Source organism: Equus quagga, chromosome 16 (genome assembly GCF_021613505.1).
Source record: "Equus quagga isolate Etosha38 chromosome 16, UCLA_HA_Equagga_1.0, whole genome shotgun sequence".
NCBI classification, from domain to species: domain Eukaryota; kingdom Metazoa; phylum Chordata; class Mammalia; order Perissodactyla; family Equidae; genus Equus; species Equus quagga.
In genome coordinates, this window is record NC_060282.1 from 2,547,997 (window position 1) to 2,564,625 (window position 16,629).

Here is a 16,629-nt window from a genome sequence, read left to right on the forward strand (position 1 = left end):
GTGTGAGCAGGGTCAGGGCTCAGTGTGTGACCAGGGTCAGGGCTCAGAGTGTGTCTTCGATCAGGTCTCAGAGCTCAGCACTGAGACAGAATGTGATGCCCTGGGCCACATGAGATCAAATTTCTGTATTTTTGGCCCCTCTGCTTTATCTTTTAACCAAATATTTGATCCAGGATGCCATGAGATGCACAGAAACCCCTCCACCTTTCCCGGTCCCTCTGAGTCAAGAGCCCTCGGGCCCACCTCTCCCTGCTGAAGGTCTGTCATCAGAGAAGCCCCGGGAGCATCTGTGGTGAGCACCTTTTGGGGCGAAGGGGGCAGGGAGGGGCTCCATCTGCCTCCGCTGCCGCCTCTCCTTCTGGCTCCACCAGCTTCCGGTCGTCTTTATGGGGCTCAATTGTTGCGTCTTCCACTGAGATGAGTGATCTCGATGTTCTTAATGTTCCCTATTAAACCTCCCGTCTGAAATGTCTTTAATGTTCTGCATAACACACCCGTCACTGCTGGTGATGCAGCTGCCGGGCCCGACCAGAGCCAGCCGTTCCCGGGGACAGGTGTGTCCCCCCACCACCCCGGGCCACGTGTCAGCTGGGGCAGGGGACCCTCCCCAAACACCGCAGCTGGAGAATTTTATGACAAGTCTTGAGACTTTAAGGACAAAGAGGGTTGTGGTTCGGGGTTGGGGGCAAACCCATAGAATCAGTGTTGTTGTTTCTGCTGTAACAAATTCCCATCCCCTCAGTGACTTACATCATATACCCACGTCCCGCAGCTCGAGAGCCGGAAATCCAGAACGAGCGTCAGGGGCTGAAATCGGAGTGGGCAGGCCTGGTGGCTCCCGCCTTGCCTCCTCCAGCTTCCGGAGGTGCCTGCGTTCCTCGGCCTGTGTTCGTGGCGCCCTGCTCTCTGCCTCCGCCCTCGCGTCTCTTCTCCTCACTCTGGTCTACGGCCCTTCAGCTAAAGGATGCTCGTGTTTGCGTTCAGGCTCCCAAGGATCCAGGATAATCCCCCATCAGGGTCCCTAACATCCCAGGGCCTGATTGCCGCTGTTGGGACCGGACATGGTGAAGACGGGCAGAGGGGACAGGGCCCCCCTACGGGCCGCCTGGGCCTGGGGCAGCCGTCACCCAGAAGGCCCTGGGGTAGGGGAGTCATGACCCCTTGGTGGTGAAGGCCTTCTGCTGCCCTCTCCTGGCAGTGGGGGGGCACCAGGGCTCCCCGTCATGCCTCCCTGGTCATGGGTGGGGGCACTGCCGCTTCCCAGGGCCCAGTGCCTGTGGTTAAGAACCACATCCCTTGGAGGCTCCTCTGGACCTCAAGGGACCCCAGGACGGACATCTAGGAGCTCACCTTGGCATCCAGGCCCCACACAGATGGCATCCTGGCCTCGACCAGATGCTGCACACGCAGTCTCCCCACACTCAGCCCTGCTCTCCTGCACACGGCCCTGCACACTCAGCGTTTCCCTTGTGGGCAAGTCCCTTGCACCCCTTTTCCACAGGCAAGCTCCTGTTCATGCTTCAAGATGTAGTTCGGATGTCTCCTCCTCCAGGAAGGCTTCGCTGATTGCACCCATCCTCTGCAGTCCTCCCGCTCCCCGTGTGCCCTCTCTGAGCTGCTGCCCCTGCCCGTGGCCGGTTCCCCTGCCCAGAGCAGCCACCCGACCTTTCCTAGGGGGTCTTTCCCCTGCTGGTCTTGGGTGCTTCTGGGGCCGGGCCTCCTGCCTGCACGGCCCCTGTGTCACTTGACGCTGATGCTTCCCATGACTCCGCTGTCTTCTTGGAACAACTCCAGGGTTTATTGAATCTGGAGCGAGAGGAGAGAGAAGAGGAGAGCCGTGCACACCACACAAATCAGTTGTTCTGACAGTTTTATTAAATGTCGGGTGGGGCCGACACGATGTGGAGTGAGGCTCCGGGGTAGGAGGCGGGGGCCGGGCTGGGAACGGAAGGAGGAGTCTGACCTCCTCCAGAACCGCCCCCGGGGCTCCTTCACGCTGCGGAGGCCGTGGTTCAAGTCCAGGTCTCCTGCTTCGTCCGCCACCAACAGCCCCATCCCCAAGGGCCTGGCGCCTCCCTCACGCCCTTCCCGAAACGGGTGGCCTCGTGCTCCTGGCCTGTCGCCCGGAGTCACTGAGAAGCACCGGGAAGCCGTGCGAATTACAGCCTGTCACAGGGAAGGAGCCAGCGGGGGGAGGAGGGGGAGGGCAGAGGCCGAGTGGGGCCGAGAAGGGAGAGGAGCCAGCATTTATCAGGGACCCACGCGCGCTGGGCGCTGGGACTGGGAGCCGCTGGCGGGTGGGGACATCCCCCAGCTCCTGGCTGCATCCAGACGGGGCAGCTCCGTGAAGGCGGACGCTGGCCCTGGAGCCGGCCAGGCGGCCCTCCTGTGCCTCGGCTTCGGGGTCCCTGCCCTGGGGGAGCACGATGACGCCCTCCATCCCCTCTGGCGCCTGGGGAAAGTGAGACTCAGAGACACACGGCATCTCTGGTTGCTCGTCCCTGGCACCTGGGTAAAACTGACGATCCCCACCTTGAGGGCGGCCTGAGGATGAAACGAGCACAGCATAGAAAGTTCTGGGTCGAATGGCCGGGCCCCTGGGGAGCCTGCCTCAATGGTGATGTTCACACGTGGAGACTGATTTTCCTGTGGCTTCTCACCCCAAGTCAATAAGGCAGGAAAGTAGTCATAGTAATGGCCCAGAGAGGTTAGAGCACTTGCCTGGGGCCGCACAGCTCAGGAGAGTCAGAGCCTGGGCAGAGACAGGGCTATGTTCTCTCGCCATCCGGCAGGGCAGCGTCCCCGTGGTAGCCTCCAGCACCTGCCCCGTGGCCCCCAGGGACCGGCAGATGGCGGGGTGGACTCTCACCTTTTCCTGCCTGGGCCGGCGCCATCCGGCACAGAGCTCCGGCCTCCGACGCTGGTCCCCGGTGGCAGCAGAGGGAGAAACAAACCAATGGGGCATCACGGGCTTCAGCAACGCTCCCGGTAAGTGTCCATAAACCAGAAATCATCGATCTTCTGCTGGTTGCCAAGAACTCGGCAGGAGACGACGACATTGATGGCTTTTCTGCTTAACCACTCTCACCTGCACGGGGGATGGGCTTTTCCAGACCGCAGAGTCCCGGGGTCCAAGGGCAGCCCAGCCCTTCCTCCGGGAGAGGCCTGGGGAGACCGAGGCAGCATCCCCTCGGTGGGCTGTGGGGTGGGGCTTGTGTGTCGGGGGCCTGGGGTCACCGAGGTCGACTCACCCCCGCCCATGGGCAATGCAGGCAAGATTCACTGAGTCACAGCCAAAAAAACCAGAACAAAGTAATGGTCCATAAAAAGTGATTTTCTCGTTTCCCCAGCACACAGGAAGCTCCTCAGTGCGTGAAGGGATGTGGGCTGTGGTCTGTGGAGGTCAACGAGGGCATCTTGGGGGTATCCCAGGTGGAGAGCCGGCCCCACCAGAGGGGACCCCTGCCCCCAGGGCCTCTGCTGACTTCGCGATCCCTTCTTCATGGGCACATGTCTGGACTCAGCTCCTCCACCTACCCTCCTGATGCGGAACCCGACTCCCCAGTCTGAAATGGGCCCATCCAGTTACGTGAGATCCCCGGGGTGCTGAGCACCAGGGCACCCAGCTGGGGCAGCTGTTCCAGTATTTGCTGTGATGCCCTGGGTTTGCCCAGGCACATACGACAGGCCTGACCCCCACCAGCCCTGCCCCGGCCACTCCCCGGCTGCCCCCACCCCGGCAGTGGCTTTGGGTACGGTTTTCTGGCTGGCATGGGGCCCAGGTGGTCGGCGCTGGTGCAGGTGCAGGGGGCGGTGCTGGACACGGAACTGCGAGTTCGGTACCCACGCACCGTTGGACGTCCCGTAAGCATCAGAGTGTGATGTGTCCTGACTGTGCCCCGAACCTCCCTGGGCCCTCCTCCCAGCCTCCCCGTCTCACCAACCTTCGGGGGCACCTCCCTTGCCCTCACCAGCCAGAAGCCCGGGTCTCTGTGCTCTCACACCGCGCCCGGTCCTTCTGGGAGTCCTGGCCGCCCCCGTGGACCACCCGCCCCCAGCTGCCCGCCCTGCCCTGGCCTGGGTTTCCTGGAAGCTCCAGCCACTCCCTGCTCCTGCCCCGGCCTCTGTAGTCCACTCAGGTCCCCTGGAGGAGCCTCTGACGGTGTCCATCCGGGCTCAGGGCCTTGGGTCGGACCCCAGGACCACGGGCACCTGGAGAACCACGCTGGGCAGCGCAGACAGCGGCGTTTACCTCTCACGGTCTGGAGGCTGGAGTAGGCAGGGGTCTACCGCAGGGGGTCGGCCCTCTGCGTGTCTGCGTCCTCATTCCTTCTTATACGGGCCACTCAGACAGGACCAGGGCCACCCTAGCGGCCTCGCTGTGGCTCGGTCACCCCCTTAGAGGCCTGTCTCCAGACTCGGTCATGCTCTGAGGTCCCGGGATTCGGACTCCAGCATTTGAATTTTGAGGGGGCACAGTTCAGTACATTAGAGGCTGCTTTTACACGTCAAACTGAACCCCATCCCGTCCATCCCCATGAGGCCCGAGCTGCCCCTGGCCTCTCTGACCAGCCGCCTCCTCTGCACATCCCCATGGGCCTCCCAGCCGCCGCAGAAGGCCCCACCCTGGCTGCCCCAGCTCTCTGGCTGGCAGGGCCTTCTGTCTACCCCGGTCACCCCCGTGCCCCTCGCCTCCGCCTGCCTCCGTGCTGTGCTCGCTCCCTGCCCGAGCGTGGGGGTGTCTCCTGTCCCTCTCCCTCCCTGGGAGCCGCTGCGCTGGCCTGGCTCCTGTGGCGGCCTCCCCCAGCCACGACCCTCCACAGAATGACCACAGTGTGGAGGGAGGAGGGACGGGGGTGCGACTGGTGGCCAAAGGGGCGGCTGAGGCTGTCACCCCACTCAGGGTGTGCCCCCCCCGGAGGAGCTCCCAGGGACAGCTCTCCCTAGAATACCTGCAAAGACGGGCAGCTCACCACCAGGGCGGGGCAGCTGTGGCCATGCGTGGGGCAGGGAGCAGAGCCTGGGAGAGAGAGCACAGCTGTGGGGGCAGATGGCCCTGGGTTTAAACCTGGGCTTTGCCACCAAGCAACTCGGTGACCTTGGGCACAGCTTGGGGACCTCGGGCAACTCTTGGCCCTTTCTGACCTCAGTCTCCTCATTTGTAAAGTGGGCGTTCTAGTCATGGCCCCCCAGGGCTCTGGTGAGGGGCACACGCTCCTCATCATCCTGAAACCTCACACTTGCTCAGTAAGCTGACATCACTGCTGCCACTGGAACTGCAGAGGCATCGCGGGAGGGCCACCAGCCCAGCTCCCGCTTCTCTCCTCGGACCCCCAGCCGGAGGTGAGGAGTCGCATAGCGCATACTCTCCTGGCTGGGGCTTTGAGCCAAGAGCCTCAGTTCTGTCATTAAGTCACTCAATAAACATGCCCTGGCCCCTCCCTGAGGTGGGCCCTGTGCTGGGGTTGGGGAGCCAGACACAAACCCCAGGAAAAGACCCAAGGGGCTGGTGCAGGGGTGGCCTCAGAGCAGGGCTGAGGAGGTGTGGGGCACAGACCCCCAAGGGGAGCCCCCACAGAGTGTGCTCCCTCTGCGTCTTCAGAGCCTGGTGGCCCAGCCTGCCGTCAGGCACCAGGCCACCAGGACCGGGGGTGCTGGTGAGGGGCCAGGGAGGGGCTGGTCTTATCTCACTTGTGTGTCTGTGCCGTGGAGGAAGACGGCTGTCCGGAATGACGTCCATCTGTCTACTCACACCTGCTTCCTCCCCACGCCCCTCCCCGGGCTGGCCCAGGCCTTGAGGAAGGGGTGCTCTGTGCTCAGGAGGGCTGCGGGCTGACCTCCCACCTCTGACCCCTGACACACTGGAGCTCCCCCAAAGGGACTGGTTGCCTGTGCAGCAGCGACGTGAGAAAAGTCAGCCAAATGGATCCTTGCAGAAAGCGTGCCCCCACACGGCCCCCTCCCTCGGGCTCTCTTCTCTAAATAGAGCAAAACATGGTAATTTTATGAACAAATCAAGCCACGCAATATAAATTTTTATGTTCTTAAGCTAACAAAGTGACTTTGAATCTAGAAAAGTCACCAAAAATAAGTATTCCGTTTATTTTTGCCTCTTGAGTGGCCCTCCCATGCTTTGCCCCCTTCCCGATGGCCCTGGCTGGGCTTCCCCTCTACTGACAGGACGGGGTCCAGCCCATAACGCCACCGCAGCCAGGTGACCCTGGCAAAGGCAGGTCTGACCCTGCCGCTCCTGGGCTTCTCAAGGTCTGCTGAGGCCCCTCTTGTGCACACCTGCTGTTGAGAGTCCTCAGCCAGACACTCGAGGCCTCCAGAGACTGTCGCCTCTCACGTCTCCCCATCTCTGACTCTCCACTTGAGTCCTACTGACCCCTCTCCCACCCCCAAATATTCCACACCTCTGTGTCTCTGCTCAAAATGCTTTTCACTTGCCCTTTGAGCCGCTGGTGAACTCCTACACATCCCTTAAAGCCCAGCTCAAATGCCCCCTCCCCTGTGAAATCTCCTCTCAATGTACTGACAAGTGCCAGTCAGTAGCCAGACCTTATCTTTGTCCCTTCTCAGAGCCAAAAGGACAGCCTGGACTGCCAGACCAGCAGAAGTGGAGAGCTGGGCGGAGGTGCCAAGGGACTAGGAAGGGAGTGGGGGTGATTCTGCAGAGGGTCTGTGTGAGCAGCCATGGAGGGAAAGGCCACAGCCTGGGTGTGGGGGGCTGCCCTGTGTGGGGGGCTGGAGCATCCAGGCAGGGCTGGAAGCCTGGCATGGTCAACACGGATGAGACCACAGGGGCCTCAGTGCTCGCCGACAGCATTCTGTCACCACAGAGCAGAGCTGGCGTGGCCTCAGTGCCCGTGGCCTGGAGGCCCATGCAGCCCACATGCTGACCTGCAGCCCTGCCCCCGTGGCCACCTCTGGACGGCGGTGATGGCAGAGGCCTGGGCGGGTGACGGTGGCTGATGCTGTCCTTCTCTGGGGTGCACTGGACGTGGCTCTGGGTTCAAAGACCTGCTGTCACCCCCTGGGTGTGACACTGGGTGGGAGACTGGCCCCTCAGAGCCTGGGGTCGTGGCTGCAAACGGGACAATCCTGCTGCCCTGCAGGGGAGCCACGGGGCCCATCCTGCACGCCGAGGCCCCGCTCCAGTCCGACGCCAGGACACACAGCTCTAGGTTCTCCCCGCTTCCTCCCTGACAGGTGAAGACCTGGGCCGACGTGACCCCGTGGTGACCACAGCCCCAGCCTCCACGAGTCTACGGCGGGAGCTGTCCCTTTGACCTCTGAGTGTGGGGAGTCTTGCTGACGCTGGCATTTGGACAGCGTGTGGAGTCTGGAGGGGGAGGCCAGGTGGCCTGAGGTCAGCATGGAGCCGATCTGGGCTGGGCCGTCTGTGGGGTTGACTGCAGGTCAGGAGGTGCCGGCACGTGCTGCTCTGCCCAGCCCGAGGCGCCTGCCAGGGGAGGGGCAGCTCAGGGCGGGAAGGGAAGACGGGGCCTGCTTTCAATAGGACAGTGCCCTCAGCTGGGGGCATGCGCCTGCCCGTGCATGTGTGTACATGCATGCGTGTGCACACACATGTGAGTGTGCATGCGGACATATGTGTACATGTGAGTGAGTGTGGGTGTGTGTTTGTGTGCACATGTGCATGTGAATACAGTTAACCTGCTTAGTGTGAACGTGTGGTCCTCTGTGCCTGGCGCCCCCACAGCCTGTGACGGCCCCCCACCCCTGACCACCACCATGGGGTCCTAGTGCAGACGTCCAGCTTCTTCTCCAGTCTTCTCCGCCACAGCGATTACTCCCGGGCTCTGTGACCCGAGCCCACAAATCAGCCTCCCTGGCTGTTCTGCCTGGTGGCCTCTCCGGAACAAGGTTGGGGCTGCTGCGGGGCCTGGCTCCTGTGTCGTGGGGGGCCCCACGTGGGGGGGGAAGTCAGCACTCGAGTGTGGGGACCGGATGGGGACAGCCGGGAGGGGGCCCACGCCACCAACCCTGCCCTGTGCGTCTTGCGAGCTAGTCAATGCCCTGGGGCCCCCCTCGGTTGGGGCTGAGCTCTGGGGCCTGTGCCCAGGCTCCCTGCCCAGGATGAGCCTCTGTCAATCCTGCTGGGACAGGCCCCATGGTCCCACGTGGCTCTGAGGGAGGCTGGGATGCGTGGGCCCCAGCTGGACAGTCTGCTCGGGGCTGTGGTGCTCCACGGACGGCGAGCAAAAACGAGGGGCTTGTCAGCCACCTGTGCCGGCCGGCAGGGCTGCCAGGACTTGGTGACCCGGCCCCAGCTGAACCTCGAGTCTCAGCCGGGGCCCGTCCCTCCCGCTCCACCACGTGCTTCCTGGTCCTGCGTCTCTTCCCGGAGCACCTGTCGGCTCACACAAATCTGCACAAATCCTTGTCATCCTTCAAGTCCAGATGCAGCTCTGCCTTCCGGGCAGGGGGCCCTGGTCCCCACATTTGAGGTGGCCGCTCCTGCTCTCGGCCCCTCCGGGCCTCCTCCTGCCTCTCCTCGTGACCCAGCTGACCTTCCAGCTGACCTTCATCTGCGCACGCCTGCAGATGACGTGGCCGGGTCCTCGAGGTGGACAACCTGTCTTCTCCAGGAGGCTTGTCTCACGGTCTGTGTCACCGAGGGTTTAGACCACGGACACTGCAGGCCCCTGGGGGCCCCTTCCCCTCCCACCCACACCCCAGCCTCCCATGCAAAGAGGAACGCCAGCTGGCCTTCTCTTCTTTGGGGCAAGGGCGAGCCTCATTTCCTGGTGGGTCAGGTCTGCCGCAGAGGGGGCGGCCTGGGCTGTGGCTGCTCCTCCTCGCACGTGTCCTCAGGCATCTGCCTCTGACCTGGCAGAGGGGTTTGTCCAGACCCCGCATGTTGGGCTGGGACCTAGAGAGGACTGCCAGGTGTCCTGAGCTGGACGTCCAGGCGCAAAGCTGATGGAGCACAGATCCGCCCTTTGCTCTCCTGTGACGTCCCCTGTCCCCTTGGTGAGCCTCTGTGGGAGAAGGGGCTGCAGCTCAGGCGTGTCTGGGCTTTCCTAGATCCTTGGCCCAAACACTGGCTGCCAGCACCCCACCCATCATCTTTTCTGTCAGTAGATCTCAATGGAGTAGTTGAATGACTGAGTGAATCCACTGAGTGACAGTGTAAGTGGATGGGCATGTGATGGTGGGGGGCCCCCTCCAGGCTGCTCCCTGCTTGGGTTTGGCCCAGGCTCCTTTGCCGACAGCCACTGTGCTCCCACTCTGTGGGCTCTGCTCCAGCCCCGCCTCCTTTCTGGGAACACCCCCCTTGGAGGAGCTGATGGCAGCCCCCACGGGCCTGGCTGCCTTCTGGGCACTGAGCCTGGCTGTCTCTGGTTCCTGGGTCTCCGTCCCAACTTTGTTTTTTTTTTCCTCCATAAATGACATTATTTACTTGCTAAAAATGCTCTCCCTCCCCCGTGCCCTGAGGAGGCTCTGGTAATAAAGCCGCCCCCACCTCTCAGCAGAATGCTGCCCCCCCAGCCACCCTGGGGAGATGCAGCGGGCCTGAGCCAGCCCGGGGGATGCAACAGCTGGCGGAGGAGAGGAACAGATGGAGGCCAGTGCCAGGCAGGGGCTGTGAGCAGGGGGGCCTGCGCCATGGGGAGGACCCCTCAAGGTCTAGCACTGGGGGAGAGCCTTGGGGGGGCCCCAGTTGGCTTCAGCAGCCCCCGGGGGCTCAGACCCCAGAAGTAGGAGGGATTGTGAGGGGCTCCAGCCCAAACCCCACGAGACCACTGAACCCTTGTCCCAAGCCCTGTCCGAATCATCTATACTGTCCTGACGATGGAGGACTCTGGGCCCCCGCAGCCCTTTGTGATCACACTGTGGTCCCTCCCATGGCCCCCACTGCTCACGTGGGGGCTCTGCCCTCCTGGGACTATGGGGCCACAGGAGCTCCCCTGCCCCGGCCAGCAGCCCCCTGAGGGTCTGCAGCCCTAGAGGGCAACAGCAGATGTTCCCTGGGCACTGCCCCTTTCTGCGCTCCCGGACGCAGGGCAGCCCAGTGCCAGCTGTGAGCTGGCCCTCAACCCATGCAGCCTGCTCTTCCTGAGGTCCCATGTGCCCGGCACACGCTGGCCCTGCTTGCCCAGGGCCCAGGCCTTGCTAGTCTGTGTGGTCCTAGACTCCCGCAGACCTGCGAGATGGGAACCGGAGCTGTCAAGGGGTCCCCGGGATCAAGGGCACATCAACATTTGGGAGGTTCCTGCCTCCTGGGAGCCTACAGCCTCCGTGGGTGGACAGCTGGCAGTCAGCAGACCGTCACAGTCTGGGGCATGGGGAACCCCAGAAGCTCCTTGTCCTGCACCCCAGGCGAGACCGTCCCACTCCTGCCTCTGGGGAGGGTCCCAGTGACGGGCTCCCACTGCTTGAGGAAGGTCAGCCCCGAACCTGCCAGAGCTGGGCCCTGTGGCACTGGGGGAGCCCAGGCGGGGTCTTGAGATCTGCAGGCTAGGCTGGGGTGGGGCTCCCCTCCTCTCTGGCCCCTCCCAGGTCTTCTCCATACTTCTGTACAGCTCAGGCTCCCTTCCTCTGCCAGGATCCTGGGGAGGCACCCTGGCCTGGATTGAGCACAGGAGACCCCCACAGCTTTGCTGTCCCTGCGTCTGCACGGGAGTCCTGCCCGCATCCACCCTCCCTCTCCTGCCTGGGTCAGGGCTTCAAGAGACTCCCTTTGAGATTCAGCTATGCACCTGCTGTGTGCAGGCTCCATGCAGGGTGACAACCAGGGCACCAGGACATCCCTGCCTGGCAGAGCCCACGGGGGTGGGAATAGACAAGGAAAAAGATGGTGTTGGGCTAGGGGCTGAGGGAGGGGTGAGGGGTGGGCGTCGGATGGGAGGAGGGGCACTAATGCCCGCCCCCAGGAGGCAGGGTCATATTTCCACCCCCTCCTCCTGGGGACAGCGCTGGGCAGGGGGCAGTCACAGAGACGCCCTTCCTCCCGGCAGAGGCCTCTGGGGGAAGAGGGGCTCCTGAAGGCCTGAGGGAGCTTTCAGGCCGGGGTGGGCAGCAGGGTGGGGCGCCGCCCCTCAGCCTCTCAGTGACTCCTGCCTCTGGGGCTTCCGGAGGGCGCTGAGGGCCCTTGAGGCAGGGACACCTTGTTGGCGTCCTGCTCTACCACTTGCATGGGCGGGGCTCGAGCCCTGATCCTCCAGGAGCCCCACTCTCCCAACCTGTCACACACGCTCCTGGGGCTGTTACTCACCTGAGGGAGGTGGAGGTGACGGCATGCGGGCGGCAGCAGGCTCTGGTGACATGGGATCCCCGCTCCTTCCTCTCCCAGTAGGAGAGAGAGCAGGGAGGCAGGGCAGACCTTCAGCCCCAAGTAGCAGTAGGGTTTCATGCTCGCTCGTTCATTCTTTTGTTGACTAAGTCATTTGGAATCTTTACTGGAGCCAGCCCTGATGGTCTAGCGGTTAAAGTTCGCTGCTCTCACTGGTTTGGCGGCCCAGGTTCCATTCCCGGCTGTGGAACCACACCACTCGTCTGTCAGTAGCCGTGTTGTGGCAGTGGCTCACACAGAAGAACCAGAAGAACTTACGACTATGCGCTGTGGCTCTGGGACAGTCGGGGAAGGAAAAAAAAAAGGAAGGAAGATTGGCAAGAGATGTTAGCTTAGGGTGAATCTTCCCCTGCAAAAAAATAGTAAATCTTTATTGAACATCTTTGGGGACTCTCCTTCTACTGGGAGAGAGGAGAAAGGAGGCAGACAACAACATGCCATCAGAGACATGCTGTGAACACACTGAAGCATGGTGGAGAGGCCGCAGGGGAGGGCTATGCCATCTGAGGTCACAGGGGGCCTCTCTGAGGAGGGGACACTTGAGCTGAGTCTAGGATCCAGGCCTGTGTGGATCTGGTGGGCTAGGCATCTGCAGGATGGTGGGAACCCTGTGAGGACCCACTGAGGTGATGATGATGGTGACATTTTTGGTGGTGATGATGATGGTGGTGAGAGTGATGGTGCTGATGGTGATGATGGTGATGGTGCTGATGGTGCTGATGGTGCTGATGATGCAGATGATGGTGATGATGGTGATGCTGCTAACGGTGATGATGATGGTGATGACGCTGATGGTGCTGACGGTGATGATGATGGTGCTGATGGTGCTGATGATGGCGATGATGATGATGATGTGATGGTGATCATGATGGTGATGGTGATGTTGGTGATGATGATGATGATAATGTGATGGTGATGGTGGTGATGGTGGTGATGACGGTGATGGTGAAAACTGACATTTATTGACCTTAAACAAGTGGCAGCTCAAACACTTTGCCATGTGTTAACTTATTTAGTCCTCACAATGAGATCGATGCTAGTATCTACTCATTTTACAGATGAAGAGACTGGGGTCGACAAAGGGGCAGTCATTTCCTCAAGGTCCCATGACTATTCATGTTGGAGTCAGAATTTGAACACAGGGAGCCTGACCTTGGAACACATGCTTTTAACCAAAACTTCTGTGAAATACAGCTGGCTCTCCTGCCTCCAGGGCTCGCTCTCCCAGAGATGCCGCGACCAGTGGCACACCTGTGCTGCCCTCATCACTGAGAATGGCTGGACTCACCTTTGTCAAGTTTGCACTTTCCCCCAAAGTTTGAACTAATCTCGACATTAATCTGCTGATCGAGCGTCGGCCGCGGGTCACACAGCCTGAGCACCGGTGGTATTCTAATACGTTTCCAAGGGAATTATCACAATGTGCTAAGTGGGAGATTTAAAGGTTACTTGTTCCCTGGCAATCTATGAACTGTTTTATGAAAAAGTCATAGCTGAAATAATTGAAGTGTCAGAAAGGAAAAAAAAAAGCATAAGAAACCCAATCAACAATTCTCTTATCACTTCCCCATCATCTGATTTTATTTGGTATTTTGGCAACCCACCAATTCTCGAACATTGCTCTGGGCAGAGGGAAAGGGGAGGAGGGAGAGAATCACAGAGTCACAAACGTCACAGCTGGGGGGCCTCAGTTATCTGTGCTAAACTCTGACTTTATTCAGGTAGTGGGCTCCCAATCCCCAGAGGTATTCAAGCTTCCGGTGGGTGGCCTCCTGAATGAGGTGCTGTTGGGAGAATCAATGCTCTGTGGTTGGTGAGCCAGGAGAGTCCCAAGATTCCTTCCAACCCTGAGTGTCAGGATTCTCAGAATGTAGATCTGGTCCAGAGAAGCACAGCGACTTCCCTACAGCCACACAGCAAAGTCAGAACAGGAGTTCAGATGTTGGAATATCTAGTCCTGGCTCTTTCTGGACTGAGATAAGGGGAGAGAAGCTGGGCAGGATTGCGGTGGGTGGGGCTGGGGTCAGATATGGTGGAGATGGGGAGAGACAGGAGACGAATCTCGTTTACTGGGTTGGGGGGGTGTGGGTGTCTGTTCAAGAGTTTTGAAGAGTTAGCTCTGCGATTCACGGGGATGAACAGCACATTGAAAGACCATTAAGTGGCCTCAAAGCCAGAAATGATATCTGGCCAGGAGCCCGGACTCTATCAGCAGCCTGGCTTGGCCGCTAGGCCGGGCAGCCAGGACGGGGCGGAGCACGTCTGGCCTGAGGCTCGCCCTCCGAGCCAGCGGGACAGGTTGGTGAGGAGACAGCCACCAGCAGGGTGACATTAGCTGATTCTGGCAGCGCCCGCTGAATTCCCAAACTCTCTCCTGCCAGCGGCTGACATAGCACCGTTAGTGAGGGTTTCTGGGGGGAGGGGGGTGGCAGGACGGGCGTGGCCCTCTGCGATTCTGTCTAGGAGCCCTCACAGCTCCATGCTCGGAATCCTGGGGACCTGGGGGACATGCAGGTTTCCACTGGGCGGGTCCAGGCTGGGGCCTGAGACTGTGTTGCTAACTGCCTCCCAGCGGATGCTGGCCCTGCTGGCCCTGGGCCACCCTGCGGAACCAGCTGAAGGAGGGCCCCAGCGAGTGACGGGTTCTTTCCTGACTCTGCCACTTTAGACAGAAGAGCTCAGGCTGTTTCTAAAGCCATTGGTGCCAATGTTTTGTTAAAAATGAGACAACAGGCCCAAAATGGAGCCGCTTATGCCAAGCCACTTAATCACTGTCTTGGCTGGCTCCCCCAGAAGTGGGACCTTGAACCCATCAATTAGCAGTCATCTAATGAGCACTGGGTGAGTCGCCCGCCTGATGGAGCCGGCCATCCCCTGAGGAAGGTGACCTGGTGTCACCAGCCTACCCTTTTCCTAGTCTGACTTCCTCATTCCCGCTTCCTTCTGGCTGTGGACATCTTTCATTTCGCACAGCTCCTCCAGCCTCCTTTCTCTCTGCTAGATTGGACGCTGCCCGATTCAAACTGATTTTTTTTGCTGCAATAAACTCTTAAGTTCTTTAACATGCCTCAGTTTGTCTGCTCACAGTTCTCGGAGGCTGGGATCCACGGGGAGGGTCCGAGACTGAGGTGGGCTTGTCTGGGTGGGGACACGGGCAGAGCTGGGGTCCAGAGCCGCGGAGCTCTGGGCCAGATTTGGGTTCTGCCTCTTGCTGTGCGTCTCGGGGCAAGTGAATTAACCTGCCGGGGCTGTCACTTTCTCTTTTGCGCCGTGTGTGTAATGCCCAAGCACAACACTACCTGATACTGCAGTGTGGTCACACCTGAGTCCAGGCCCCCTGAGTAAGAGAAAGCCCCGGGACCTAACAGAGAGGCAGAGGGAGGGGGACTGCGGGGGGAGCTCATTCTTAGGGCTGCACCGGGAAGGAGTGCCCCTGCCCTGGGGGGTCTGGGCAGGACCCCATGGGTGCAGAGCCCGGGGCTAGGCAGGCGGGAAGGCTGCTGTGGAGCTGGGAGGCCCCCCGCCAGCACGCCCTCTGGACACCTGAATGTCTCCCCAACGAGGGGCCACCTCCTGGGTCCTCGCCCTGCCTTGGGGTGGGCTTGGGAAAGGGCCTCCAAGCCTGGGGCCGCAACTTCAGGCTCACTCCAGGCTTCCCAGCTGCCCTCAAGGGCACCCTCTCCTGGGCCCCACCCACCCACATCGTCTCTACAGACACGCACATGGCTCCTGAAGAGCGTTTCTTTCACCTGGAGTGCGTGCATCCTGACTACACAGAGAGAGATGGGTTTTTTCCCTCTTCTCCGTAAATAAATAGAAACTGTAAGACTAAATGCTCTGCAAAGGCACCGTGTTATTTCATTCTGGCCTTGGGATGTGGCGACTGAAGCCTTGCAGCTGGAGCCCAGCTAGAACAACCAGAAAGATGGGGACGAGGAAAGGGACCCCTTCTCAGGGTGGGACTTACCCCATGGTTACTCCCACCAGCTGGGAAATGCCCGTCCACCCTGCTGGACTCAGACAGGAGGACCCGGCCCATCCTGCAGGGGTTGCTTGTCTCCACGGGCTCCTGAGCAGGCTCAGACCCCTGGCCTCTGCCCACACTGTGGCCATGACGGCCTGTGTCCCTGCAGTCCTTCCACCTGCATTGTCGTTTCTCCTTTGAGATTTTCCCTCAAAACCCCGCCTCCCACGGGACTGGGGAACACCAGAGAGCTGCAGAGGCATCACATTCTTCTCAGTAAGGTGCGACATCCCAGCGCTTCAGCGCTTCGCGAGCGAGGCCCCTCCCCGATACGTGCATTTGCTCATTTACTTTGCTGGCCTGTCGTCCCCCTGGACTGCACTCCACGGGGATGGGGACCCTCCTGCTGGCGGCTGTCCCAGGGTCCAGGGAGAATGGGCTCAGGTGCACCTGGAGAACCCACAGCAAAGGGAATGAAGGAGCCTCTGAGGTCCAGCACAGTGGACAGCAGCCCACTGGCAGGGAGTTTCGGCTGGACCCCACAGGCTTCCGCCCCCCCAGCATGCTCCCCAGGTCTGTGCCCCGCCACCTGCTGGGGCCACTCCACCGTCCTCCAGCCAGACAGCACACTGAGCAAGCCAGAATGGAGTGCTCCCGCCTCCTGTCCACATCAGCACCCAGAGCACCTGCTCGTGCCAGCCGGCCCCTGGGCCCCTTTCCCACATGCGGCCACCCCCTGACCCCCGACGACAGTCCTCCAGGACAGGCACTGTGAGTCATGAGAACGAGGGGGTAGTATTCAGGCCACAGTGAGGCTGGCCAGGCTGTGGGACAGTAATGGGGATGGAAGGCTCCCATCCTGACTGTCCCCTCATTGGACCCAGGACCTGCCGCAGCCTGGGAATGGCCATGAAGCTACAGCCACGTGAGAGCCGGTGAGCACACCCGTCGTGAGCTCAACAGCCCATGATTATGAGGAAGCCAGGATGAGGACACCAGGACAGGGTGCTCCAGGACGGGGTGCTCCAGGACAGGGTGCTTCAGGACAGGATGCTCCAGGATGGGGTGCTCCAGGACGGGGTGCTCCAGGATAGGGTGCTCCAGGACGGAGTGTTCCAGGACAGGGTGCTCCAGGACAGGGTGCTCCAGGATGGAGTGCTCCAGGACAGGGTATTCCAGGATGGGGTGCTCCAGGACGGGGTGCTCCAGGACGGAGTGCTCCAGGACAGAGTCTCCAGGATGGGGTGCTCCAGGATGGGGTGCTCCAGGACGGGGTGCTTCAGGAAAGGATGCTCCAGGATGGGGTGCTCCAGGATGGAGTGCTCCAGGACGGAGTGTTCCAGGA